Genomic DNA, 26,927 nt, shown 5'->3' on the forward strand with positions numbered 1-26,927 from the left:
CTTGCATTTTTCAGTGTCATTAAGAATAGACTAAGCATCAAGCAATTTGAGATGTGCCACCTTTATCTATCTTGAAGTTCTGCATTGGGATACATATGAATGACTACTGTCCTGAACAAATGTCCTGACAAATAGAAGATAATGGCAGGGAGTGGGCTTTTAAGATTAACTCAGGGAAAGGAGCAGAGATTTGACTGTGGGAGACACGGTTACTAACTGACTGACTAAATTTCTCATTGGAGGTCTCACAGAGTCAGGAAATTGTCCCAATATACCAGCACAGTGCAAAATGTGCTCAATATGTTGAGATGAAATCATAAGATGACATACACACATCACATGAGACTATACAACATAGTGAAGGTATTGGGGAGACATCAAGCTACTTTAGCAAAGTGAGCAACAGTTTTCAGAGTCTATATTCTTGCAGATCTTGTCTAGACAGTATTAATCCTACATGAGATAGCCATGCCTCTGGAGGACTGACATCTGAACATTAGTTGACACCTACTGTAACTCTCATGGCTTCTGACATGACTTACTTGATGATGTTATAAAACTGTACTTTAGGAGGCATTATCATTAGGCCTGTAAGGTATCCCCTTTCAGTCTTCAGACAAGCCATACACCCTCCCACTTTTTTGTAACCATTTTCTTTTATGGATATTTATTGAATTTTATTTAAAATATTCTTTTTTTCCTCATACACTATATCCGGATTTTAGATACTCCTTCCTCTGCTTCTCTAATTCTTCCCCAGTTCACCTTCTTTCAGGGTCCACTAGTTCTCTGTCAGTCAAAAGAAAAGAATAAGGTTGATTCTAGTGCCTCGGGATTGCCTGGGAACTGCCACAAAGCTTCCCATCACTGCAGGAGCCACGCACAGCAGATCCCAAGTCTTCACTTACATCAAAGAGACCAGGGGACCAGGTGGGAGGCTAAGCATCCCAGATTCCTGGTCTTCTTCTCTACCCAGGGCACGAGAACTAGGACAAGGAATAGAAGAACTTCCAGAGTAATACACTTGCTAGCACCCACCAAAAGGAAACTCTGGTACCCTAACCAGCAGACCAGTAAGGGGCTCTTTCTGTACCCACTAGAAGAAGAGATGGGAAAGAGGCAATACAAAACACACTCAGCAACAGAAAAACAAATATGACACCGCCAAATTCTAGATACTCCATACCAGCAAGACAGCAACATTCCAATGCAAATGAAGCAGAAGAGAATGACCTTAAAAACAACTTCATGAAAATGTTAGAGGCCCTAAAAGAGGATAAAGCAAAATCCCTCAGTGAAATGGAAGAAAAAAATAAAGCAAAAAATACAAGAAATGGAAGGAAAAACAAAAAAATGCAAGAAATGGAAGAAAAAAAAACAAACCAAAAAAAGGCAAGAAATGGAAGAAAAAACAAAGCATAAAATGCAAGAAATGGAAGAAAAACAAAACAAAGAATACAAGAAATGGAAAAAAAGCAAACCAAAAAATGCTAGAAATGCAAGAAAAAGCAAACCAAAAAAATGCAAGAAATGGAAGAAAAAGCAAACCAAAAAATGCAAGAAATGGAAGAAAGAACAAATCAAAAAATTCATAAAATGCAACAAATGAACAAAAAGATAAACCGAAAATTGCAGGAAACAATTCAAAGAGTACAAGGGATGAAAACTGAAATTCAGACAATAAAAAAAACACAATTTGAAGAAAGGCTAGAAATAGAAAAGCTGGGCAAATGTTAGGCACCACAGATACAAGCATTACCAACAGAATACAATAGATGGAAGAGAGAATCTCAGATGTTGAAGATGCACTAGAAGAAATGGATTCATCAACCAAAGAAAATCTTAAGTCCAACAAATCCTTAACACAAAACATCCAGGAAATATGGGACACCATGGAAAGACCAATCCTAAGAAAAACAGGTATGGAAGAAGGTAAAGAAAAACACCTCAAAGGGTCAGGAAACATATTCAACAAAATTATAGGAAACACATTCCCAACCTAAAGAAAGACATGCCAATGAAGGAACAATAAGCTTACAGAACACCAAATAGAGTGGGTTAAAAAAAGTCCCCTTGCCATATAATAATCAAGACCCCAAATATACAAAATAAAGAATATTAAGAGCAGCTAATGGAAAAGGCCAAGTAACATACAAAGACAAAACTATTAGAATTCCACCTATATTCTCCATGGAAACTCTGAAAGCCAGAATGTCCTGGATAGATATTCTACCAAGACTAAGAGACCATGGATGCCAGCCCAGACTACTATACCCTGGAAAGTTCTCAATCATAATAGATGGAAAAAACAAAACATTCCATGACAAAACTAGATTCAAGCATTATGTATCCACTAAACCTGCCCTACAGAAAGTTCTGGAAGGAAACTCCAACCCAAGGAAGTTAACTACAACCAGAAAAATATAGGCATTGGATAATCCCACTTTACCAACATCCAAAAGAACAAAGGGGTAGAATTTCACACATAATTCCACCACCAACAATGATTCCAAATCAAAGAAGAATGAGCAATCAATGGTAATTAATATCCCTCAACATTAATGGCCTTAACTCACCCATAAAAAGACACAGGCTAGCAGAATGGATTCAAAGACACACCCAATCCTTCTGCTACATACAAGAAACACACCTCACCTTCAAAGTCAGATATTACCTGACAGTTAAAGGTTGGAAAAAGATTTTCCAATCAAATATACCCAAGAAACAAGCAGGTGTAGCAATCCTAATATCCAACAAATTAGACTTTAAAGTAAAATCAATCAAAAGAGATGAAGGAGGTCATTACATACTCATCACAGGCAAAATCCACCAAGATGAAGTGTCCATTCTGAACATCTATGCCCCAAATACAAGGGCATACACATTAGTAAAAGAAACATTATTAAAACTTAAAACACATATAAAGTCCCACATACTTATAGCAGGAGATTTCAACACCCCACTCTCACCAGTAGACAGGAATACCAGACAGAAACTCAAGAAAGAAGCAAAGGGTCTAATAGAAGTAATGACCCAACTAGGATTAACAGACATCTATAGAACATTTCATCTACACAAAAAAATATACCTTCTTCTCACCACCACATGTAACCTTCTCAAAAATCAATCACATATTTGGCAACATATCAAACTTCAGCAGCTAAAAAAATTGAAATAAATCCATGCATCTTATCAGACCACCATGCGTTATTTTGAATTCAACAACAACACAAATTTCTGAATCCCTACAAACTCATGAAAACTGAATATCGAACAACTGCACCGTTCCTGGGTCAAAGAATAAATAAAAAAAGAAATAAAAATCTAACTAAAATTCAATGAGAATGAAGGCACAACATACTGAAACAACCAATGGGACACTTTGAAAGCAGTGCCAAGGGGAAGTTCATAGCACTAAGTGCAAACATGAAGAAACTGGAGAATAGTTATACAAGAGAATTAACAGCACAGCTGAACGTTGGAGAACACAAAGAATCAAACTACCCCAGGAGGAGTAGATGCCAGGAAATAATCAAATTGAGGGGTGAAATCAATAAAACTAGGAAACTAGGAAAACAATACAAAGAATCAATGCAGCAAAGAGTTGGTTCTTTGAGAAAATCAACAAGATAGACAAACCTTTGTCCAAACTTACCATGCAGCAGAGTGTGAACACGCAAATTAACAAAATCAGAAATGAAAAGAGGGACATAACAACGGACTCTGAGGAAATTCAGAGAATCATCAGGTCATACTTAGAAAACCTGTACTCCACAAAATTCAAAAATTTATAGGAAATGGATGACTTCCTGGATAGCTATCACTTGCCAAAATTAAATCAAGAGCAGATAAGCAATTTAAATAGACCTATATCCCCTATGGAAATAGAAGCAGTCATCAAAATCTCCCAGCCAAAAAAAGCCCAGGTCCAGATGTCCTCAGTGCAGAAATCTAGTAGAAATTCAAAGAAAAACTCATACCAATTCTTGTCAAAGTATTCCATGCAATAGAAGCAGAAGTGTCTTTGCCAATCTGTTCCTATGAGGCTTTAATAACCTTGATCCCCAACCACAAAAAATTACAACTAAGAAAGAGAATTTCAGACCAATATCCCTCATTAACATTAATGCAAAATACTCAATAAAATACTGGCAAATTGGATCCAAGAACACCTCAAAACAATCATTCACCAAGATCAAGTAAGTTTCAACCCAGGGTTGCAGGGATGCTTCAACATACGAAAATCAATCAATGTAATCCACCATATAAACAAGCTGAAAAACAAAATCACATGATCATGTCACTAGATGCAGAAAAAGCCTTTGACAAAATCCAATACCCCCTTTATGATAAATAACTTGGGGAGATCTGGGATAACAGGAACATGCCTAAACATAATAAAAGCTAAATACAGCAAACCAATAGCCAACATCAATATAAATGGACAGATACTCAACACAATTCTTCTAAAATCAGGAACAAGACAAGGCTGTCCACTTTCTCCATACCTTTTCAACATTGTACTTTAGTCTCTAGCCAGAACCATACCGCAACAAAAGGAGATCAAGGGGATACAAATTGGAAAGGAAGAGGTCAAACTTTCACTACTTGCAGATGATATGATAGTTTACATAAATGACCAAAAGAACTCTACCAGGGAATGCTTACAGCTGATTAACACCTTCGGCAAAGTGGTAGGTTACAAGATCAACTCCAGAAAATCAGTAGCCCTACTATATACAGATGATAAAAGGGCTGAGAAAGAATTCAGAGAAACATTGCCACAAACAACATAAAATACCTTGGGGTACTGCTAACCATACAAGTGAAAGACCTGTATCACAAGAACTTCGAATCTTTAAAGAAAGGAATTAAAGAAGCCTTCAAATAATGGAAAGATGTCTCATTGATAGTTAGTATCAGTGTAGTAGAAATGGCAATCTTGCCAAAAGCAATCTACAGATTCAATGCAATCCCCATAAAATCCCAGCACAATTCTTCACAGACCTTGAAAGAGCAATAATCAAGCCAAAACAACCCTGTTCAACAAGGCAATGTCTGGAGGCATCACCATCCCTGACTTCAAGCTCTATTGTAGAGCTATAATCCGGAAAACAGCTTGGTAACGACACAAAAATAGACAGGTAGACCAAAGGAATTGAATTGAACACCTTTATATTAACCCACACATGTATGAACATCTGATCTTTGACAAAGAACCTAAAAATATACAATGGGAAAAGGAAAGCATCTTCAACAAATGGTGCTGGCATAACTGGAGGCTGGCATGTAGAAGAATGCAGATCAATCCTTGTTTATCAGCATGCACAAAACTTAAGTCCAAATGGATAAAAACCTCAACATAAATCCATCCACACTGAACCTCTGAGAAGAAAAAGTGGGTGGTACCCTTGAATGAACTGGTACAGGAAACAACTTCCTGAACATAGCACCAGTAGCACAGACATTGAGATAAACAATTAATGAATGGGACCTCCTGAAACTGAGAAGCTTCTTTAAGGCAAAGGACACAGTCAGCAGGACAAAAAAGCAGCCCACAGAATGGGAAAAATATTCACTAACCCCACATCTAACAGAGGGCTGATTTCCACAATTTACGAAGAACTCCAAAACACCAAAGGATCCAATTAAAAAGTGGGCTGAAGAATTAAATAGAGAATTTTCAATAGAGGAGTCTAAAATGGCTGAGAGGCACTTGAAAAAGTGCTCAACATCCTTAGCCATCTTGGAAATGCAAATCAAAACAACTCTGAGATACCCTCTCACAACTGTCAGAATGGCTAAAATCAAAACCATTAAGACAATTTATGCTGGAGAGGATGTGGTAAAAGGGGAATACTCCTTCATTGCTGGTGGGAATGCCAACTTATTCAGCCTCTTTGAAAATCAGTATGGAAATTCCTCAGAAAAATGGGAATAAACCTACCACAAGACCCAGCATCTCCACTCTTAGGCATATATCCAAAAGATGCCCATTCATACAACCAGGATGTCTGATCCACTATGTTCATAGTAGCATTATTTGTAAAAGTCAGAACTTGGAAGCAACCTAGACGCCCCTCAACCAAAGAGTTGATAGAGAAAATGTGGTACATTTATACAATGGAGTACTATTCATCAGAAAAAAATCAATGGAATCCTGAGATTTGCAGGCAAATGGATGGCACTAGAAGAAACCATTCTGAGCGAGGTAACCTAGCCACAAAAAGAGAAACATGGTATGTACTCTCTCATATTTGGATTTTAGACATGGATCTGTGCAGTGCCAGCCTACAATCCCATGGCCAGTAATTCTGGGAAACAGGACCTACCTTCATTCAGTGGCTTATGGAAACAGAGGCAAAATCATGGCTAAGCACTGATCTGAACTCAAGAAATCCAGTGACAGAGAGGGAGGACTGATGACCAAAGGGATTACCCCCAGAAACAGCTGACCTGACAAGGGTTAGCTCTTGAATCCCAGATTAATGCCTGGGAATCCAGCATGGGGCTGATCAAGACCCCCTGAATGTGGGTGTCAGTGAGGAGGCCTAGGTAATCTATTGAGCCTTTGGTAGTAGATCAGTATTTATCCTGGGTATACAAATGGACTTTGGACTCCCATCCAACAATGAGAGTTGCACTCTCACCCTGGACTCTAGTGGGAGTGTCTATGGCCTTCCCTGGATGAAATGACAGACTATGTACACCCCCATGGAGGGCCTCACCCTCTCTGGGGAAATGAGGTGACACTGGGGGTGTTGGTGGGAGGGCACAGGAGGAGGGAAGGGAAACGGAGTGGGACCTGAAATTGACATGTGAAGCAACCTTGTTTCTAATTTAAATTGAAATTTAAAAATGAAATATATACATAATTATTACAGGAGAATATAAAACGAAAAGTATAACTTTAAAGACATAACAACCAAACATTGTGAAAAATATATCGTAAAATAAAGCAAAACTTAGGTACAACAAAACATCAGGAAAAAGGAATCCAAAGAGCTGGCACAAGAGTCAGAGACCCATTAGTTATCCTAGTCAAGAATCTATAGCTAGTAGCTATAATATATATACATATGTCATGGTGCAAACCCTGTAGACCATGTACTTGCTGCTTCAGGAAGTATAAGATCATACACACCTTCCTTAGTAGATTCAGAATGTCTTACTTTCCTGGTATTACCTATGCCCTCTAGCTCTTACAATCTTCCTGGGCCCTCGTCCACTCTGAGGATGCTCTGAGTTCAGGGGTAAGAGATTTTATAGAGGCCTGTAATTTAGAATTTATGCCTGTGTGTCTCTCTCTGCAGATGTTTCCATCTGCTGCCAGAGGAAGCTTCTCTGATGATGAATGAAGAAGGAACTAAATCCATTTATTGTAGCAGGAAACCATTAAGGATAATTTTATTGAATTTTGGACAAAACAGTGTTTGCTGTTACCCTAGGTGTCTGGTTCTTTCACCATTTTTGTGCCACCATTGCCTGAGCATATATTTCAGGCAAGACGTATTGTAGTTTAAATGTTTTGTGGCTGGGTTGGTACTTATATTTCTCTTTCAGCTGTATTCAAAGCACCTCCTTCTACCAAAGAGACTTGAACACATTGGGAGGGATCCATGTAGGTATAAGTTCAGTTTCTCCATGGTCAGGGAGGTGGTGTTGTCCTTGATAATAGGGCACTGTTGTCATTTTCCTTCAAGCAACCTTTGCCTTAATTTATAGCCTTGGTTGTTTGGGAATTTCCCTTGTACCTTCTTGATTGACAGCTTAGTTTAACCTCACCTAGTCCCAACACTGAAAGTCTTGTCTAGCTAAAATAGATGACCAGTTGAGACTCTTTATTCTAGATTACTAGGTGTCATCAATAGGATCACGTTTATACTTCCAGCAAGTATCCATGACCTAGATTTCCACACCACCACTCCAATATTCACCGAACTATAGCTGACTCTGCCCACATTATCATCTCTACCCGTCTACCCCTAACCTGATTGGTATCACTCCTTTTTCCACTTGCCCCCCAGCTCACCACAAAAAATTTATTTATTTTCTCCCACAGAGGAGATACTGTCAATCTCACTACAAACATTCTCATTAGCTAAACAGTCTGGCTCTACAGATTGTTGTTTGTTTTTCACTTACTTAAAGGCTAATATCTCCTTATAAATGAATATGTACCATATTTATCTTTATAGATCAGTATTCCTTCACTGAGGATTTTTTCTAGTTCCATCCATTTATCTGTAAATTTCATGATGCCATTTTTTAGCAGTTAAGTCATAATCCCTTGTGTAACTTTACTACTTTTTGTTTATCTATTCTTCTATTGAGGGACATGTAGGTTATTTCTAGTTTCTGGCAGTTATGAAAATAGCCACATTGAACACAGTTGAGCAAGTGTCCTTGTCATGAGATAGATTATGATCTGAGTTTATTCTTGATCATAATATATAATCCTTTAATACTTTGCTCTTGGGTTCTGTTTTCTAGTACTTTACTGAGTATTTCTTTTTACTGATGTCCATAAGGAAAGTTGGTCTGTAGTTCCAATTCTTTGTTGAGGTAATTGTTCTTCTACGATTTTGTTGAATATTTTCAGTGACTTTGAGCTGGGTTTCTTCTCCTTCCTCTATGAATATTATTCTTAACTTTGGTCATTTCATAGTATCCCAGAATTCCTGGATGCTTTATGTCAGGAGTTTTATATTTGACATTTTCTTTGACTGAAATATTATTTATTCTATTGTGTCATAAGTGCTGAGATTTTTCTCTTTCATCTCCAGAAATCTGTTGATGAAGCTTGCCTCTATATTTCCTGTTACAAATCATATTTTTTATTTCAATAATTCTGTCATGTAGTATTTTCTTTATTGAGTCTATAACTAATTTCAGGTTTTTAACAGCTTTATTTTTATAAACACTTTTTTTATTTCCTAGATCTCTTCAAAGAATTTGGTGTTTCCTTTTAAAAACCTCTATCATATTCATAAATGCTTTCAGGTACGTATTTTTTGCTTCTGCAAAGCTGTAGTATTCAGGGCCTTCTGTGATAAGTTAGCTGGGCTTTAGATGAGTTATATTTCCCTGGCACTTATTATTTGTGTTTTCACTCTATCATCCCACCACTTCAGTTTGGGATGATTAAATACCTGAGCATCAGTTTCTGATTTTCTCTTTGTTGTGTATATAATTTTTTTTGGTTTCTACATCCTCTCTGAATTTTCAGAGAATGTGATGGCTGTGTGTTGCTCGTTTTTCTGGACTATTCAGCTTGTTTTCTCATAGCATATGCCTGCTGATGGTGTTGGCTGGATTATGGGGGTGATTTGGGGAAAGGAAGTTTCGAGTAGAAAGTTCTTGTGATCCATTGGGTATGTGATCCGATAGGAAAGGGACAATACAGCAGGTTTTCAGCAACAAAGGTGGGGTTGGGGTGTATTGAATCTCAGGAGCCTTCGGAGAAGTATGGGTCTGACTTTACCTTACTTGTTGTCCTGGAAGAAGCAGCCTTTGGTTTAACAAGGAGAGCCTACTGGATTTGTTTTCTTGGATTTTAGGCTGGATGCAATCCACAAGAGATGTGGCCAGGGATGAGGGCAGGCTACAGCTGGTGTGCTGTTGCATTGTTCAGGATTGAAAATGGTATTATTCTTTATAAAGTGCATAATTACCCTACTGATATTTTTAGGAACTTTTACTTGTTCTTCAGAATCTCACATATTCTACGATGGCTGAAATTTATTGCAGATGGTATAATAGTTTATTTTCTTTTTGATAAACTACACATATGGCCCTCTTCAAGATCAGTAGGTCAAAAAGCAAAATGAGACAGAAATGGGGAAACAAGTTTGTAGGTAGGAAGAGTAATTGACAGCTATGTGTTGGGGGTCTACTGCCTTATGTACAAAATGTCAAAGAAAAGTTGATAAATAAAAAGAAATGTTAAATGTCTCAATGTCATTATCTCAAATATGACATTATTTTTTCGTCTTTATGTGTATATTAGTGAGTATCTATATGTGTATGTATACAGCCACAGAGGCTTGAAAGAGATGATGGTTCCTGAAGCTGGTTTGTTAGCCACTTGACCTGGATGAGAAGCTCAGGTTGTTTGGAAGAGCAGTGAGTATTCTCAACTGTTCAGTCATTGTTCATTCCCAATGTTTTGTTCAAAAGAGGTTACAGAAGTTTATTTCCTGAAAACAAAACAGATCAGCATTTTCATCCTGGGAGTTGACCTGTAATACTTCTCTCATCGTTCTGTCTTATTTCTATTCTCCCACCTCTTCCCCAGAGTGATCTCACTATCTTAGCTAAGGAACCAAACAATGCAAAATATTATGATTTTCCCTCTTAAATGGGCTGCTAAGAGAAGCAATGTTGGCTGCATGTTATCATTTAGGTTTTCTGGTTTATAACTATTGTCTTTGTTCTAGGCATTGGACAGTTTGCTATGCTGCAACACATGATTTTTTTCCTCATGCTTTTTCTTTTTAACATCTGTTTTCTGACAAGATAGTGTGTGCCTTCCACAACAATGCTGTATCCAGACAGCTGGATACAGGGAGTTTCCTATTTAGATCATCTAAATAAAATTGCAAACTCCAAGGGTGTATAGAGACCTCCTACCAAAATATTATTGTAGATAAGTAATTGTGGAAGATATATAAATATTAACCTCTGGCCTTGACACATGCCTCCAAATGTGAAAGCACCTGCATATACCTGTGTAAACACACCAATAACAATTACTGTAAGTGGGTATCATCAAGTGGTTTGATTATTGCTTATATCTTACATGTGTATGATCAGTAATTAAATAATGGTGACTGGATTTTGCTTAAGTAATTGGTAACCTCCATAATAACATTTTTGGTGGATTATGGTTTGTGGTACAGACAGTAACTTATCAGAAAATCAACAATGTGGTAATATAAAATGTAAAGACAAAGTAGAGTGAAGCACAATGTGAACAGAAGCAAACAACTCTTCACTTAATTGGAAATATTATTAAATTTTAAATAGAAACAATGTATTGCTTGAAGAAATTTATACAAGCAAGTGCAGGAAGAGAAGTGTGAATGAAACTACTGTTTAATTTTGTTTTCTTGGGGTAATAAACTGAAACTTTAATAGCTGACTTAAAGGAAATGATAATGAAAGAGGAGGGTATTGAGCAGTCATTTCAGGAGGCAGAGTGTCATGTGACAGCATGGAAGGATGCAGAATCAATGCTTTAATTGTAGCTTTGCAAGATGACTTTGTGCATAACAGCCCACAAAATAAAAACAACAGATATTGATACAATTTTAAAATTAGCTTTTCAAAGAAGAGCTTAAATGTATAAAATCCCTTTAAAAAGATTTTTATCATCCATTTTGTCAGTTTTCCATTTTACTTCTCTATTTTAAGAACTATAAAGGAAAACCATGACTAGATTTCATTACTATGGATTAGTCAACACAATTATTTCATTAATATTCATTCTAGTCTCAGATTATTGACAGTAAACTACTATTCATTTACTTTTTGCATGAATATGTTTTAAAAGAGCAAATGGAATTAATCTTTTTTCTTAAAGGCATATGTATAATTAAATGTATATCGATGGTTACCAACATAGAAGAGACCTGCCTTAGAAACATTCATGGACTTTGTTCACTATTCAGCTGTGACTCAAACAGAATAAAGTAATAACATAGGTCCTGATAGCTCTACTTTTGAAGTATGAATTTGGAAGTTGTTTTTGTGGAACATTTGAGATCTCAATCATAACATAATGTGTCTGTGAATATCTAGATGCAAATACCCATTCATTCATTTCAAGATATAAAATCCATAAAATATTTTGGAATTATGAGAGATAAGGAGAAATTTATTTGAATGATTATAAAATTCATATTAGCATATGAAATAGCATATAATATGTCTGGCATGATTTATTAAATGCTTCAGTTTGTTCTCTAAACTTAACTGTTAGCTTCTATGCCATATCTCTTTTCACTAAAATGGCCCTAATTAGTAATTTAGATAAGTAACTTGATTTACTAATTTATTTAAATCAAATGCCAACAAGAAAAAAATTCACAGGAAAATATGAGTACTTACTATGAGACTAGTTCAGTGTTTTACTCTGACAAATGAAACTAAATTGTAAAGACCTGAATAGTTGAAATATTCAACTTTTCTCTGAATAACTTGATTTCATATATAAAATATATATATACTGATTCCGGTATAGATAAAACTACAACTCACCTGGATACGTACTACAAATTGTTATAACTAACACATGTATTTATCTCAGCATAGCCAAAAGGAACTGATAACTCCTCAGTATCTTGAAGTGTAACTCAGCAACATGGCATGATTAAGAACTAACCTTCTTGCCACAGGTTTCTATATTTTATATAACAGATAGTTGATGATAAGAAGATGATAGTATGTATACTTTAATTTTGAAATCTCTGAGTTCATTATAGTAAAATTCAAATATAAAATATTGTGCATTTCTATGATGTAAATTCTGATTGAGTCACATGTGTCACACTAGAAAATAAAAATTCACTGAATATGGTAGCATATGCATGTCTTCTAAAGTGCGTGATAGTCTAGATGCAGAAGTACCAGGTGTGTGAAATTCATCTGTTCTACATTGTAAATGCCTGTCTCAGTGAATCAATGTCCAAATATGTCACTGAATGATATTTTTATTCTTAAAATATAGTAAAAAGAGAATGGAGAAAAGACAAAGGAGTGATTCTATGTAGGGATAAAGGCAACTCCCTACACTGAATCTGTTATAAAACATGCAAATTTAGAGAAAAGCCAGTGAGGATGTTCAATGACTTTAGCCATCAGCTTGGTGAAATTCAAGGGCATTTGATGCAAAAAGGATGAACAGAATAGAGATAAAGATGGTAGCTTACATTGGCCTGGTCTATATTCATATACATAGACACATGTGTGCCTTAACTGATGGAAAAGCACATTGTATATCAGCATAGTAATATCAAACCTGTGTAGATATCACATAAAGCGTATGACTATAATAGCTGTCTAGATCTGCATTTCAGATAAAAACAAATATCAAGAATTTCAGAACCTGAGAGAGGAGGCAAGAACACCATCTACATGTCGATCACAAGTGGACCATCACATGATGTCAACAAGAAGATCTCATGAATCAAAACACAACTCTGTGGAAGAGAGCTTCCCTGAAATACACACCAAAACAGAACAGTACACAGATCAGCAGTGCAGTAATCAAACAGCAACTTTCCAGACATCCACTAGAGCTTTCTCCATTGAGGGTTGGAAGGGTATAGATAAGGTAAATAGGGGAAATGTAAAGGAAAATATTTCCTGAAGATTTACAAGTTCAAAAGACAATAAGGGACTTTGGAGTAAAATCAAAACCAAAGTTTGCTTGGACAGAACCCCTTTTGCTGCTTTTCTTTTTTAAGATGAGGCATGTAACTACTCCAAAATTCCTCAGGTTTTTTATGTTAAAATTTTAGCACACATTATTTTCATGATAAAGGAGACTGTGTATATCATTATCTTCACATCATGTGGAAGGGAACATTGTATTTGGTGATCTTAGTGGGTTCAGCATGATGACACAAATCCTTGTAGAAAATTTATATTATATATGACAAAAACCAAAGAAACAAAAGTTCAGAAAGATATGTCAGTAAATCCACACTACAAAGACATCATCTGGAAGCCTGAAGTGAGGGCTGGATTCTCCTTGAGCCTCCAGAGATATCACAGTCCTCTGAATACCTTGATTTTCTTCCATTAGACTCATTTCAAGTTTCTGACCTCTATATCTGAAAGGCAATTATGTTACTTCAAGCTAGAAATTTCAAATATTTTCATGGCACCAGTGTAAAATTAATGTAACTGAAGCAATTTGAAGAAATTTGTGCCCAAAGCAAAATGAAAAGCCATTAACAATGCCCAAATCACTGGATTTATAATAAGTTTAACAACAAGAATATTATTTTTGGTTCATATTTAGCAGATTACCAAAAATTCTTTTGTCAAAATGTCACCTAAAATGACAATAAATTCAGATAATTTTACTTGAGCTATGAGAATTAAATGAGACATTTTTGGATAATATATTTGTATATTGAAAGTAAAGCAGTGATAATTTTAGGTAAAATATTAAGCAAATATATTCTGCATTTTTATCTTCAGACATTACAACTAGCACACATGCTTTATTATATAATGGCTTTACTCATGAAGACAGACTATTAGTATAAAGTCATTTTCTATACCACATAAACATATCAATAGTTAAATTTAAAGGTTTCAGAATGAGAAAGCTCAGAATTAAATATGAAATACATATAGAATATTTTAGGCCAGTGGAATAATTTTGAAGGAACAAGAAACTGATATTTGCTTCTCACTTCATTATAGAAGTTATTTGCAAAAAAGGAAAAGATGGCTCAGTGGTTAATAGTCTTTCTAGAAGTCCTGAGTTTATTTGCAAACACCATGTTTGGCAACTCACTGTGGTGACATATTGTTTATAATCTAATAAAGCTTTCCTGGATATCAGAATGCAAAGTTATACACAGCCATTGAGACTAGACAGTGTTGACACACACCTTAAATCTCAGGTCTCTAGAGACAGAGGCAGAAGGAGCTCTGTGAGTCCAAGCCAACCTGGGGCTACATGAGAGTGAATCAGTCTAAAGAGAAACACACTCATGCCTTTAATAAAAGGACTAGAAAGAATATAAGCAGCTCAATTCAGTCTCAGAGAGCATTTAAGGATTTTGGAGTAGCGCATGGCAGTCTAGACAATCAAAGGAACAATGAAGTTTGTAGATTCATACTGAAGATCATTGAATCATCCCTTCATTCTGATCATTAGAGGTGAGGACTCCCTAATTCCTGGTTGCTTTGCTTTTCTAATCTTCAGCTTGGTTTACAACACCTGTCTCTGGGTTTCCAATTTTGTTACACCTCACAACCACTTGTTACCAGCTTAATGAGATTTAACATCCTCTTCTGGCCCCTATGAGCATTTGGGCATATGTTATGCACACACGCGCACGCACAAATACACACACACATACATTAATAAAAATTTTACACTCACACAATATAATAAGAATTTTAAAACTATTCTGTTTTCATTCAATTATTCAGGTAACTCTTAATTAAATGTTGAAGTATTGTATGTGTGTTAGTTAAAAATATAATTCTTTAACAAAGGAGATGCAAAGGCTACATGAACAATAGGAAGATAAAAATTGTGTGTGTGTGTGTGTGTTTGCGTGTGTGTGTGTGTGTGTGTGCTGTGAGTCGGGGGCTTTTTTAATGGCTAGGGAAGAATTTAGTTTCTATATAAATATTTAATAATTTTAGAGATGGAGAATTTTGATTTCTTTAGCAATATGGTGTTATTCAACTTGGTATGCTTCGACTTTGACAGTTTAAATACTGGAGTGTTTAAGATTATTTGCCAACATGCAATAATTACTTAAACAAGCGCTATCTCCTTCCTTAATTAATCAAGCCTTCACTTAGTCCTCTGAGGATAATTAAAACAGATAACCTCTGAATGGACTGCTTACTGGAGATTCTTGAAAAATATGCTGATTAATCACAACAATTTTCTCCATCATTCAGGTAATTGATTTTATTAACAGTCGAAGTAAATCCTAACACTTAGCCAAAAATCTTACTTGTGAAAAGTTGCATTATTACAGAAGAACCTTAAAAGTTTCCCAAATATATTTTCAATAAAATTAATGACTTTAGACTCATACTGAAAACCATCCAGATAGGTAAAATGGGGAAAATTTCAAATTGCCTAAAATATTTTTTTAATTGTTCAATCATTTTAACCATGGGTTAACTGGAAATCAAGAGCAAACTCAGGAAAACCATGGAAATGAAATCAGACATGATTCAGTACCTTGTATGTCATTTCATTTCTTTTCATAAGGGGGAGGTGGTAGCCAAAGCAACAATCAAAAATAAGCAGAGGCATTTTTCTTACTAATTTCAAATTTCTAGTGTCTGAAAATCTCTGTCAATGTCCTCTATAAAGATACTAAATGTTTTATTCTTAACAACTATTGTCTACTTCATGGTCTTTACAGTAACTAACAAAATGCTAGATCTATTTCCAGTGTAGAAATATTCTTTAAACCTGCCATAGTCATTTTGTATGTTAATATCAAAATAATTTTGACTGCAGTCACTTGGACAAACTGTCCTTTGGCTTATAGACACATAACTTGATTGTGGAGTAAAATGCTTAATATCCAGGATGTATGGTTTGAAAACAGAAAAAGGTCTCCAGTTACAGTGACAGCAACAAAAGCCATTCCTTATATATTTACTCTGACATATTCTCTGTCGCTTTTATTTTGAAGTAAAAAACTACTTCACTTTTGATGCAATTAAAAAATGAATGCCAGACAAAAAACATGCTTGCAGTCCCAGTGATCTTATGGGGGACGGGAGATGGAGAAAGGAGAATACTCAGAAAAATCTCAGATCCACTAGAATGGTGTGTGCAGGAGAAAAACAACACAGGAATCTATGCTATCTGGAAACAATGTATCAGGAAAAAACCTATACCACATGGGAGTGGTCAAGGGAAGGAGGTTTGTCCACTGAACTCACTCATGCCACTGCAAGTATGTATGTATAACAACTTCCATCTCGCTCTTCCTGACACATACATGGCAGGGGAAGCAAGGAAGGAGAGTGAAAGGGATGATAAAATAATAGCATAATAGGAATAGTAATAAAAATAATAATAACATCTCTTAATATGATTAAATACAAACTGATGTAAATGGAGTTCTTAATTGGTCTATAAAACAAAGTCAGAGTCAGATTTACAGAGAGAAGGAACAAGCAACAGCAACCTTATCTTCTTAGCATCTCAGCAGACAAGAAATGTATTTCCTGTTTCTCTCTGCTTTTATCCTGTTTCTGCCACACTACCTTACTTCCTGTCTTTCTGTACAGACCTCCAGACCTCTATAATTAGGTAGTGGCAACCTCTAGTCTTTGACCCTCAGGCAGGCTTTATTTATACAAGCAAGATATCACCACATATCATCCTTTTTGTCTAAAATTAATAAAAAGTTATAACTAATATAATAAAAACTATGTACAATAAGTACAATAACTATATACAATACATACATGGCAATAAGTACATTAACAATGTTTAGTCCATAAGCATATGATAAATTCTGAGAAAATACTCCATTGTCTATTTTGTCTTGATGAATCCAAAGTTTTTACCTAATTTACTTTCTATTATAATTTGCATTATCAAATTATCTCTTAATGTCTTCTACATCTTACACTTAATATACCTATAGTGAGTTTCTTTACTGATTCTGATAAACAGGGAAAACCATAACTATACTATTTAGTCTTCACGTCCCTCAGAGACCCAAGATGGAGATAATGTTAACTGAGAAACAGGAAGTGCTAGCAAGTGATATACAAAAAAAATGTGAGAAATTGCAGAAACAGCTGCCTGCCTGGACAGTCACCAAAGAAAGGAGAGAGGCAGACAGGAGTTGCAAGATAAGACATGACAGGTGTTCTCTGGTAAGATAAGTCCATGTAGAAATACATAGATTAACTATAACAGGTTAATAATTAAGAAAGGGCTAGGCAGTAAGAAGCCTAAGCCACTGGTCAAGCAGTTTCTTTCTTTTTTATTATTTATTTTTAAGTTTAAATTTAGATTAGAAACATGTTGCTTCACAAGTCAGTTCCAGGTCCCTCTCTGTTTCCCTCCCCTCCTCCCGTGCCCTCCCCCAAACCCGCCCCCCAATATCCCCTCATTTCCCCAGGGAGGGTGAGGCCCTCCATGGGGGTGTCCACAGTCTGTCATTTCATCCAGGGCAGAGCCCAGACCCTCCCCCAAGAGATCAGGGTGAGAGTGCATCTCACATTGTTGGATGGGAGTCCAAAGTCCATGTGTATAATTGGGATGAATACTGATCTACTGCCCAAGGCTCAATAGATTATCTAGGCCTCCTCACTGACACCCCATTCAGAGGGTCTTGATCAAGCAGTTTCTAATTAATATTTTAAGCATCAGTGTGTTATTTGGAGCTGTGGGACCAGGTGGAGCAGAAATTCAATCTACAAACTCATTTTCACAATATATAAACAATAGTAATGTTTTGACTCATATTTGATCCAGTTTTAAATATTCTTTGAGGAAAAGTTCCCAAGGAAAGAAATTATTACCACTAATGGAATTGTCTAGAGCAACCCATCTCTGTAAATCTCTTAACAGTCTTTCCAGTGGTCTGGTGGAAAGCCTGAATTTATTTATTTGAATCAACTAAGATTTTTATAGGAGTTGTGTACAAGTTTATTGCCATTTAGGAAAGTTCTTAGTTAGAATTAATTTGGACATATTCATAATATTTTAGTGCCACAGTTAGTTAATGCATACACAACAATGCACTTTCAATAAGGGAGTGTATCAGTAATACGTGTTAATTCTATTGTGTTAAGTTGACAAAAACTTATGAATACCTGGGAACAAATTGTTCTATTCTATTGTCAAGTAGGAAAACATATGGGATATTTTCTTGTTTGCTTATTGATTTTGGATACCAATTCCATTGTAGACAGTGTCATCCCTGGACAGGTAGTCATGGGCTGTATCTTTGCAAGTCTGGTGACCAAGAAATTAAACAGCATTCCTTTATAGTCTTGAGTCAGTTCTTATGTCTATGTTCCTACTTTCGTTTCCTGACTTCCTTTCCCAGGGTGATAGACTGGAACCTTTAAGACAAAAAATTATTTTCTAGTCTCTTGTTGCTTACAATCAGTATTTTATCATAGCAGAATAAAGCACACTAGGACACAGTGTATGCTGATGATAGGGCTGGCTTACTTTCACTGTTGTGTAATGAAATATACAAAGTGTCAGTTTGAAGTGAGATTAAGGACTAAGTTTCACAATATCCACAGGATGAAACAAGTTCAGAGTACTGAGTAACAGGCTGAAAGAGAACACAAAGCACTCAAATATCTCAATAAATTCTTTAGAGTACTAGCTACTGACTAGGTAACAGTTTGTGTCAAATTGACAAAAACTAATCTATACAGTAATTCATGTACCTTATATATTTATTTATAAATCCTGTAGCTATTCATTAGTGACTAAAATAAGAAATCTGAATCATTTTTACTAATTTCCTATGCAACTATGCAAGGAAACATCAAAAAATTATATGACTATATGGAAAAATATATGCAGCGGTAGCATAATTTAAACTTAAACCAATATTCTGATCACTCAGTTCATATAAGACGTAGTTGAATGTTACCTGATTTCTCACCTCACTGTCAAAGTATTTGAGAAAAAAAGAAACACTGATATGAAGGGGAGGGTACCATGCAAACTTTTTGCTGCTTTTCTAGATGAACACGGCATGCTCAGAGTGTTCAAATGGGGCAAAAGTACTTGATAAAGAAATTTCCCTCAGTGACAAATGGTTGTAAAGTTTAAATAGTCCTTCTGAGTTTCTTCCAGGACAGTGGTTCTCAACATAAGGGTCACAATCTCTTTCAGATGTCAAATAGCAGATATTTACAACTGTGGTTCACTACAGTCACAGACTTACAGTAAGGAAGTGGCAACAAAATACTTTATGGGGGTAGCTCTGCACAACATAAGGAGCTGTATTAAAGGGTTACAGCATTTAGAAGTTTGAGAAATCACTGTTCTAGTATGCAATAGAGCAATGCATGTTGTTCATACACCCAACAATGAAACAGGCAGATAAAAGTTCAAATATTAGCTACTGCTAACATTTGGTTTAAACTTTAGTAGAAGCACATAATATTGTTAATTAGACATTGCATTCCTAAGCCTGAACTCTGAGCAAGGAATATACATTTTGAGAATCAGTAGGACAAATAGAAGACCAATAACAAGAGAAAACATGGACAAATGGGACATACACATGAAACTGCCTAGAAGTTTGCAAAATATCTGAAAACAAGAGAGTACAATAACATAAAACAATGTGTAAACTTTTGATTTAAAGAGAAATGATGGAAAATATTTGAAGATCACTGTGAATTTAATGAACTGTGTGTGGGGGTATAACTATCATAACATTCTCCTGTGTCATATTTGAAGCTAGAACGTCTTTCTCTTTCATGTTCCCCTATCAAATATTTGTGCAATGAATAGCAGTACTCTTTGACTGATTTCATTATATGAATTAATTCACTTTTAATGGCAAAAATTACTATCTTTTTATGGTGGAACTCCTTCCGTGCATGTGGTTATCTTATTGGTTGTTAAATAAAGCACTCTTAGCCAATAGGGAAGAAAGATAAGTTGGACTAGGATTCAGGGGGGATTCTGAGAAAGAGAGGCACAGTGAGTCACAATGTAGGATGCGGGAGAAGTAACATACCCGGAACCTTCCTCCAGTAAGAATAGACCACATGGAAATACTTAGATTAGCAATTTTGGATAAAATACTTAAGTCCGAGCTAGCCAATAAGAAACCAAGAAAATGGTCAACAGCTTCATAATTAACATAGCTTCGTGTGTGTTATTTGAGGTCTGAAACAGCAGTAGAACCCAAGCGGCTAACTGTGGCAAGGCCCAAGGGGCTGGCAGGAAGACTGTATGTTACAATCTTTTCTTCCCTTTGTTTTTAAAGATGACTTTCTTCATTCTAAAATTTTAACCATTTCATTCTTGGTAGCTTTGTGTATGTCATATTATCAGTGTAATACCAAATGTCACCAGAAACATACATTTTATGACAGGTCAGCTGAAATTTATTAACATATCATGTCATTTTATGAATGCAGTCCAAATTTTAGATTTAGAGTAAAAGACATATGATTAAAAAGTTAATATGAGTTTTTGTTATACTAGTTAAAAAAAGTAGAAGTAATTTTGACTTTTGTAGCATGTAGGAAAACATTTAATGACAGTATTTTTGCTCTCAGAAAGAGCATTTCCTAAATTGTCATGGTTAGTTTCTTTTCCTAATCTGTTCCAGTAATCCTTATTTTTCTTATAATTAATTACAGTTTTATTTCATAAGTACTACAGTAAATTAAGAAAGATGATGAGATGGTGGTGGCAAATGCCTTTAATCCCAGCACTGGGGAGGCAGAGGCAGGTGTATCTCTTGTCAGTTCAAGGTCAATCTGGTATACAGAGTGAGTTCCAGGACAGCCAGATATTTAACACAGAGAAATTCCGTCTTCAAAAACCTAAAAATAAATTAGTAAATAAATAAAGTACAGGAGTATATGTTCTTAATCACTGAGCCACCCCTGTGGCTCCCTAATCCTGGGCTTTAGACTAAGATAAGCAATTGGGGAAAGTTGTCAACATGAGCACCGGTCTTAGTCAGCCCTTGTTATAGGACCTGACTCCATTCCTCTGAAAGCCAAGACTCTTAGATAGGAGGACACAGAGTGGAATACAGTCAAGCTTCCAAAAGAAGCTTTTATAAGCTTATACTTGTAAAAGTGTAAGATAGTGTGCCTCTATGCCAAAAGCTGATAATTGGAGTGTTCTTCATGTTAAGGATATGAAAACACAACTTGCAATTGGTAATATCTTCTACAATATATGCTTATTAAATTTATAACAACTGCAGCTACCATTGGGGTCTATGAAGGATACGTCATACTCCCAAACCATTGGTAAATTGCCCTTGAGAATTTATCATCAATTATATTTTATTATAGTTGATTAATTTTAACTTCATGTACTCACTCAAGATGAAAGATGCTGTTTCAATGTCATATAAAACATATGTACACTTAATTCTATTAATAAAAAAGAACCTGCAAAAGAAATTCTATTTCTCTTATGTAAAATGTATTATCTGACCTAGAGCAGTAGTTTATAGTTTTTCAGTTAACCATTTTGTTTTCCCAGAGACCTGAATTTGGTTTCCAGTACCCATGTTAGTTAGCTTGCATCCAGCTCTGGAGAACCTAACAGGATCCTGTTGTTTAGTTTTGTTTCTTTTTTTTTTTTTTTTTTTTTTTTTTTATTTTTTTTTATTTTTTTATTTTTTATTTTTTTTTTTTTACGAGACAGGTTTTCTCTGTATTGTTTTGGATGCTGTCGGTCCAGCACGGCCTAGAACTCACAGAGATCCGCCTGCCTTTGCCTCCCGAGTGCTGGGATTAAAGGTGTGCGCCGCCCCCCGCCTGGCTGGATCCTGTTGTTTTGAAGGCCTACAAACTCACAACCTATGTTCACAATGACATCCATAAATTAATTAATTTTTGTAAATTCAATTTTGTAATATTCATACCAATTAATTTTGTAATTAAAAAACATTGTTACCTTCTCTATTTTAGGTTTACCTCTGTTTCATAGTCAAATATATGATAACAAAATATAGCATAACATAGATTATAAATTACCAGTAATATTGTTAGCTAGTGAAATAAAACTATTAAAATAAGTAGAGCTGGGTATTGGTGGCGCACACCTTTAATTCCAGCACTCAGGAGGCAGAGGCAGGTGGATCTCTGTGAGTTCTAGGTCAGCCTGGCCTACAGAGTGAGTTACAGGATAGCCTCCAAAACAATACAATACAAAACAATACAGAGAGACCCTGTCTCGAAAAACCAATAATAATAATAATAATAATAATAATAATAAGTTTAAAGTTTCCAGTAAATGTTTCCAAAATATAGGCCCATACGAGTAATTTTGAATATGTATGGCTCATATGTACATATATAATGAAATGTCCAAGAGTATCACTTTGTGTTAGGTAATAGGGTAAAAATTCAGTAACAATATGAATTTAAAACACCTAGAGAGAACAAAGTTTGAAGCGCTTAAATTCTGACACTGTTTGCATTTGCTGCTGTCTTTGGATAACCCTCAGTCATTTTATCTGAATGTAACAAGCTTGACACGTAGTAAATGAGACATTTTTCTAGACTTGAAGTTTTTCCCTGAAAAAGAATGCAGTTTTCATCTCCTAGCTTTGATTTGATTCAAAGGTTCAAAGACCTCCTCGATGCTCACAGTTTTTTCTTTGTTTCAAATTCACACTTTAAGGTTTTATTTTCTTGTACAGGAATTCAAAACAGATTTTGTCGGTGTATGCTGGCTTCACATTTAAAAAGAAAATCAGAAACTCCAGAAAAACTGAAAACCTGGTGGAAATGACAGGCTGCTACCCTGTCAATACCAGAGAGAAGTTGTATTTCACAGGGAAAAGCCACTATTTTAGGATGGTGCAAAAATTCATCCAAACATGTTCATTTATGCGTGTATTTATTTCACAAACATTTACTTTTAATGTATTCAATGCAATATTTACATGACTCAAAACATGTGAAGTGATTTGCCTCAAAGTCTCCAGGACAATGGTAGTTATATAAAACAACAGGTGAATATAGCACTTGGAAGACTTTCAATAAAAGGATCATGCATTTGATATGGATGGCTGTCTACTCTTTCTTCAGTTCAGGCAAATTAAACTTTGTCTTATACTTATTCCTCATATATAATCTATTAATCCATTTAGGCATATTTGGTAGAGAACCCATTTGTCAAGAAGTAAAAGGTAGATTTTATGCAGAGACAGAAGGAACTATTTGAAGAGTCAGAAACTTAATAATGTAACATTATAAGATCTGAGCATATTGCATTTATATATTTAAAAATATACATGTGAGCCGGGCGGTGATGGCGCACGCCTTTAATCCCAGCACTCGGGAGGCAGAGGTAGGTGGATCTCTGTGAGTTCGAGGCTGGGCTGGACCGATAGCCTCCAAAACAATACAAAGAAACCCTGTCTCGAAAAACCAAAAAAAAAAAAAAAAAAAGAATATACATGTATGTAGATACATATATCTACATATAGTAAAAAGTAATGAAAAATCAACAATATGAAGAGGGCAAGGATTTGGAGGGAGAACAGGAAGGGAAAATGATGTGATTATAACCTCAAAATAATAAAAAATTAAAATATTTGAACATGTGGTTCAGATGAAAGTACTTCCCATAGGCTCATAGATTTGAATGATTGATCACTGGGGAGTGGCACTATTTGAATGGATTGGGTGTGGCCTTGTTAGAGGAAAATATCAAGGTTTAAAAATTCCAAGCCAGAGACTCTCTCTTCTGATTATGGAGATCAGGATATGGAACTCTGAGTTTCTTATCCAGCATCATCTCGGCCTGTATGTCATCCTGCTTGTATTGACAATATCGGATGAAAGCTATGAAACTACAAACAAGTCCCAATTAAATGCTTTCTTTAATAATAGTTGACATGGCCATGGTGCCTTTCTTAAAAATAGAACACTAACTAAGACAGACAAATATCTGCAGATTTTGTATCTAAAATATTAATTTCTAATTATTTTGACACGGTTCTCATGAGATTAATTTCTTATGTATAAGAAAAGAGCTATCCAAATGAAGAATGTATAAGTATTTAAAATTTAAGATATGACAAATCTGTATTATAAAATAAGGATATTTTAGATTTTCTGTTTGTAGGTCATTGGTTTATTGTCTGTTACTTGATTATAGCTGTGATCTTTTAAAGTGGAAGAATACTTCCTTTCATTTCTATTCCTCAATAATTTGCTTTTTACAATCATTATTGTTTTGAATTTCTTTTTGTTATCTCTCCAGTAATTGAAACAAGATGAGTTATTTCCTTAAATCTTACCAGAAGAACATTTTCCCAAATGACATATACACCAATGATATTTAGTCTTTCAAATTATGAATAAAGTTCATTCTTTATATGTAAAACCAATAGAATAACTTAATACTATAAAACTTATATGTGCTTTATTTATTAATGTATATGCTTTAGTTATTAATATGCTCAATAATAAGATGGCATCCTGATATAACTTTAAATGGATTTTTTGTTTTCAAGTATTGATAAAACTCAGAGTTTAGACTACGTTTGAACATTTAATTTTCTGTTGCTTAACAGTAAATCATTCCAGCCAGTTGTACGCCTTTAATCCCAGTACCTGGGAGGCAGAGGCATGTAGATCTCTGTGAGTTGGAGACCAGCCTGATCTACAAGGGCTGGTTCCAGGCCAGCCTCTAAAACCACAGAGAAACAATGTCTCAAAACGCACAACCCCCTGAAAACTAAATGATTCCTGTTTGATTTGCAGCTGAATTTGAATAAGAATATATAACTCTTACCTTATTAGCTGATTTGTAGTTTCTTTTAGATGTATTTTCTTATCAAAGACTGAAATATGGTATTGTACAAAAGAAGAAATGATAAATCTACAAATGTTACATCTGGACTATTTGTATTTGCACATATAAATAAAATTGTCTTCCTTACAACAATTATTTCATGGTTTCTAGCATGAGATATTACTGTCTCCATATTAAATTATAATGATATCAACAGCTACAACTCTCTTTAATTTTTATTTTAGAAGTAGCATTTTTCTATTTGACTTCCCATGGCAGTGCTTTCAACAACAACATTTTCTTTGACTTTTCTCTCCTATGTGAATCCTTTCCCATCACTTTGTCAAAGGAACATCAGTAAATTATTTGTCTTAAATTTGTCAAGTGTGTGAACTTTCCTGAACAAAAATAAACAGAACCTTTCTATCTGTTTTCATCAGAGTCAACAGCAGTGTTGCCTTAATAAAACATTAATACAAAGTGTACTTTATTTTGGATTTTAAATATCTTTGATCTAAGACTTTCTGTCATTCATCAATTTGTCTGTCTACAGTGAAGTGCTTCTCCCCCTCGGTTGGCAACCCCTTTTTGGGGTAGTATAAAATATGTTTACATTATGATTCATATCAGTAGCAAAATTTAGTTATGAGATAGCAATCAAATAGGTTTATGCTTGGAAGTCACTACAATATGAGGAACTGTATTAAAGAGTTAGCATTAGGGAGGTTTATTTCCACTGCTGTAAATGATCATTGGACAAGTGAATCCTGGATTCTCTTCTGTAAGCGCAGTATGTTCAGTATACTCAAGTTACGTATCACATATTAAAGGACAAAATGTTTGCTTTTATAGCTTTAATCTATGCACAGGCTGAGTTTCCTTTCTTCTGAACACTTTATTAATCCCCTTTTTAATACTGACTTGAAGTTTTATTTTCCAACATTAGTCATAACAAAGCACTACACCTCATCCACAAGGACTGAAATATATTGTACCTCTGGATGTCATCTTGAGTATATTTCTCAAATATGAGTTCTTGAGATAAATTAATGTGAACACAGAAACTTCAGGAGTTCAAAATATATTTTATTACTAATCTCAGAGTTCACATCAGTGGCGCTAAAGAGAATTCAATACTCAGCAAAAATAAAATAACCTTGCAAAATGAAAAAGTGTTCACTGGAGACTCAAAAGCCTGGAAAATGTTTAGAGTAAACTTCCTATGTATTCCTACAATATTATAATGAGATTATATGAGCATCTAGATGTAGACATGTTGATTCATCAGGTATTCATCAGTTAAGTTGCTGTTATCTAGTATTTATTTTATTTTATTATAGTATTTATTTTCAGCAATCTTATCAGTGTAACACACACACAAGATTATATACATATAATCATGTTTCATGGCTGAGATTTATATATTAAATAATTCTAAGTATTTTTCAAAGATAAATTGGGGTAATAACCCAAGGTTCCATGATTTCTAAGTTTTTAAGCTTATTTCCTAGTGTGATTCTTGGATTCATGGATAAAGAATATTTTCATAAGCAATTGTCACAGTACTATGTCTTCTTAAATAAACTTTGAATTGTGCTTTCCCTATTTCTTATTAGCAAATTATGCCACCTGCAAAACATCTAAGTTTATTATACTTCAGATGCTATGAATGAAAAGTTCACATAAACAGCTCTCTAATCTTCTG

Source organism: Mesocricetus auratus, unplaced genomic scaffold (genome assembly GCF_017639785.1).
Source record: "Mesocricetus auratus isolate SY011 unplaced genomic scaffold, BCM_Maur_2.0 Super-Scaffold_2245, whole genome shotgun sequence".
NCBI lineage: Eukaryota > Metazoa > Chordata > Mammalia > Rodentia > Cricetidae > Mesocricetus > Mesocricetus auratus.